At 46.4% G+C, this 3,133-nt stretch overlaps 1 pseudogene; it reads left to right on the top strand.

Annotated features, from left to right (window-relative positions):
* The first annotated feature begins 207 nt into the window (after positions 1–207).
* On the top strand, positions 208–1,119 carry LOC127203370 (39S ribosomal protein L15, mitochondrial-like; annotated as a pseudogene).
* Positions 1,120–3,133: the final 2,014 nt, after the last annotated feature.

The raw sequence follows: 3,133 nt of genomic DNA, 5'->3' as shown, positions 1-3,133 counted from the left end.
CCGACTTCTAAAGGCGGATAAAGAGAATCTAATTGCAATCACCACTTGCAATCTTCTCCGAGTAGCAGCTTCTGCATCAATATTTAGTAGAAAAATTCCGTTTCATTTTACTCCCCCTCCCCCTAAATTATTTACAGGAAAACATCAAAATGCATGTTGGCTCTAACTTCGGTTGTTCTTGAAGAACTCCGAACGAGGGCCGAGAAGATGGCTATCAGTGTGCCATCTTCCAGGGTGCCCTTGAAAAACTCTTGGATCACGGCTGGCGGGGCCCAGGGCTGCAGGACCAGCCTGGACCTGCTGTGGTCCTTGCCGCGAGTGACCCTGGCCAACCTGAAGCCAACCGTAACTCCAGAAAGCGGAACAGATAGGAAACGAGTCAGAGGCTGTAAAGGAGAAAGGCAAAGGAGGAACCCAGCCCAGGCTGGGCTTTGAGGAAGGGCTGACTCCATTTTACATCCGAATCCCAAAATATGGATTTAAACAAAGGACATAGTTTCAGGTACCAGTATCAGCCTTTGAGTCTCAGGAGACTGCAGTGTCTCATTGATTGAGGGCGAGTTGATCCAACTCAACTTTTTTACTTAACCCAGCTTGTCAATAGGAGAGGTGTGACCATCTAACCACTTAAACGGGATTATGGGGTCCTGCTGGTTGAAGAGGGTGCTGATACCTTCCGAGCAAAAGTTAATATTGAGGTGCAGTTGGCTTCAGAATTAGCCAGTGCTGCAAAATGGAAAAACAAATAAACAGCAGTGTTAATACTACAGCTTTCTATGACCCAAAAAGTCTAAAAATTCGGGGCAAGCTGTTCCGCTCCCACCGAAGCGCCCGTGCCTTATTGCACAGATGCAAGGGTGCCTGGCAGACCCCGCTACGTTTCCTGAAGCAAGACTTGAACTTGCCATCCATGAAGTGTGGATGCTTTCTTCCTGATAATCACGAAAGACGAACCCCTCAGATTGCTCAGCTCAGAAGGATCCAAGGCAGATCTTCTTTGCTCTTGCTCCTGGCTGGGGCGTGAATACGGCAGATAAGAAAATTCTAAAACCTACAGATGAGAAATTCCTCCAAGTATCGCAGCTCCTGAACTCTCTTTCCAGTGAAGCCACTTGCTGAGAGCCAGGCGGGCTGAAACAATGGCTTCTCGTGGCTCTCAAACCCTCAGGGTTGATGCCAGCCTTCCCTGTGGTCAGCTCTCTTGCTCTTTTTCTGTCTGAAGTTAAATCTCCGCCAGCAAAACTTGCACAGAGGAACTGAACCGTTGAGGGTATATGTCTCAAAAATGCAAACAGTGGCAGTCCTTAGAAAGATGATTTAAAAAAAAAAAAAAAACGACTTAAAATTTACTTTCCTTTCTTTCTTTATTTTATTTTATTTATTTGGGGCGGGGGGGGGGGCGTATGGGTTTCAAGACATGGTTTTTCTGTATAGCCCTGGCTGTCCTGGAACTAGCCCTGTAAACCAGGCTGGCTTCAGACTCACAGAGATCCACCTGCCTCTGCTGGGATTAAAAGAGTGTGCCGCCACTGCCCAGACCAATTTAAGTTTAAAACCTCTTTTTACTGGCCATCTTTTCGAGGTCTTTTCTCACCTGCATTTTCTGTTTGGTCAGAATGAAGGCAAGGGTAGTGGATGGAACAGTGGGCCAGGGAGCAGGTGCTGAAGAGCTATGGCTCCTTTTATTCAGTGGTCCCAGGGAAGCTCCCAACAGGCATGGAAATGTTCCCGCTAGCTGGGACTGGCAGCTGGTAAGTAACTAAAAGGAGCATATCAGCAGTGAAACTGGAGAAACAACGATCACAAATGAACTTATCTTCTCATCATTCATAAGTACAGACAATGGCTGAGCGTGGTGGCGCACACCTTTAATCCCAGCACTCGGGAGGTAGAGGCAGGTGGATCGCTGTGAGTTCAAGGCCAGCCTGGTCTACAAAGCAAGTCCAGGACAGCCAAGTCTATACAGAGACCTTGTCTCAAAAAACAAAACACAAACAAAAAAACCAAACAAATAAGTACAGACAATGGTCAAGCCACTAGCATTTTTCTTGAAGAAGATAGCGTTCTAATTAATAAAAATGTATTTATCTCAGACATCAAGACTTTTGCCTTTCGGTCATTTCAATTAAGTTTAGAGAACTTGTTCAATGATTACATGAACCATGTAAACAAATGGAAACAGGAAAAGAAATCCAATCAGGCTTTTGTATTTTGGTTTGGGGTGGTGGTTTTTAAGATGGGAGCCTCACTATCGAAGGCCTTGAACACCTGAGCTCAAGCAATCTCTTGCCTCAGCCTCCCTGGCAGGTGGGACTACTGTGCCCAGATTAAATTTAATACTGTAAGAGAGTCAGAAGTTAATAAGTTTTTCAAAAAGAAATTGTATCCAAATCTTGCAAAAAAGCTTAATTTACTTAAGTTATTAAAGTTTTTGTTTGTATGTAACAGGGGAAAAAAAAAAAAAAAGAGATGTGGTGGCACAAGCTTGTCATCCCAGTACTGAGAAGGCAGAGATTAAAAAACAAACAAAAACAAACAAACAAAACAAAAAAACGGGTCTCACTGGCTAGCCCAGCCTAGCCTTCTTGGCAAGTTCCAGGCCAGTGAGAGACCCTATCTCAAAAAACAAGGATATGGGCCTGAGGCAGGACACCTAAGGTTGTCCTCTGACCTCCACGTGCATGTGCAAAAACAGCCAAGGGCACGTGCATGCATGCGCACATGTGTGCACATACAGGAGAATGGGGTGGGGGTGGGGTAAAAGGGAAGGAGGGAAAGGAAAGGAATAAAAAGGAGTGGAGGAGGGAAGAGAAGAGGGGAGGGTGGAAGGGGGAAAGAGAAGGGAAGGAGAAGGAGGCAGGCTTTAAATCTCCTGGAGCTGGAGTTACCGGCAGTGGTGAGCCCCAAAATGTGGGCAACACTGGAAACCGAACTCAGGCCCTCTGGAGGAGCGGCAAAGCCAGTTCTCCAGTCCCCCAAATATGACTAATAATAAGAGGTCGCATGTCCCCTGGATGGGGAGGCCTGGTGGCACTCAGAGGAAGGACAGCAGGCTTCCAAGAAGAGACTTGATACCCTATGAGCATATACAGGGGGAGGAAGTCTCCCTCAGTCACAGTCATAGGGGAGGGGA

Source organism: Acomys russatus, chromosome 19, assembly GCF_903995435.1.
Source record: "Acomys russatus chromosome 19, mAcoRus1.1, whole genome shotgun sequence".
NCBI lineage: Eukaryota > Metazoa > Chordata > Mammalia > Rodentia > Muridae > Acomys > Acomys russatus.
Note: the sequence above shows the minus strand (reverse complement) of the source record. Positions and strands in the feature narration are given on the sequence as shown.